Raw genomic sequence first — 477 nt, 5'->3', positions numbered from 1 at the left:
AGTCAGACTGTGGTACTGAGAATTACCAATTAAACACTGAATTGCTTTGCCTGATAGATTAGCAATTTTAACTAGAGGAATATCTCCCTCTTTAAGACAGTGGATACTAGTGTACTTTGGTGGTTGTGGTGCAATTAACCACATATCTCAGGAATGGTTGGCCTGTACAAGACACCTCATTTACGTATCATACATATCATCCTCATCTCATTGGGTTCTGGCAGGATTGCTTATAGTTCACACTATCTCTCTTTTTCTGTTTAGCCAACAGAACCACCGTAAGGTGTTATTGTTCACAAGTTGAACAGATTGCAACGTGCACATTAGCAAAAAAAAAAATAATTCATATTGTACACATTGGAAAATACTGCTAGCATATAATATCGAGTTAACAGAAAATATCGATTTTTTGAATCGAACTTTTAACTCTTCGTTTTATATGACACTCAAAAATCGATGCTCGTGTTAAATTGATTA

Source organism: Lycorma delicatula, chromosome 3 (genome assembly GCF_047948215.1).
Source record: "Lycorma delicatula isolate Av1 chromosome 3, ASM4794821v1, whole genome shotgun sequence".
Classification (NCBI taxonomy): Eukaryota; Metazoa; Arthropoda; class Insecta; order Hemiptera; family Fulgoridae; genus Lycorma; species Lycorma delicatula.
Note: the sequence above shows the minus strand (reverse complement) of the source record.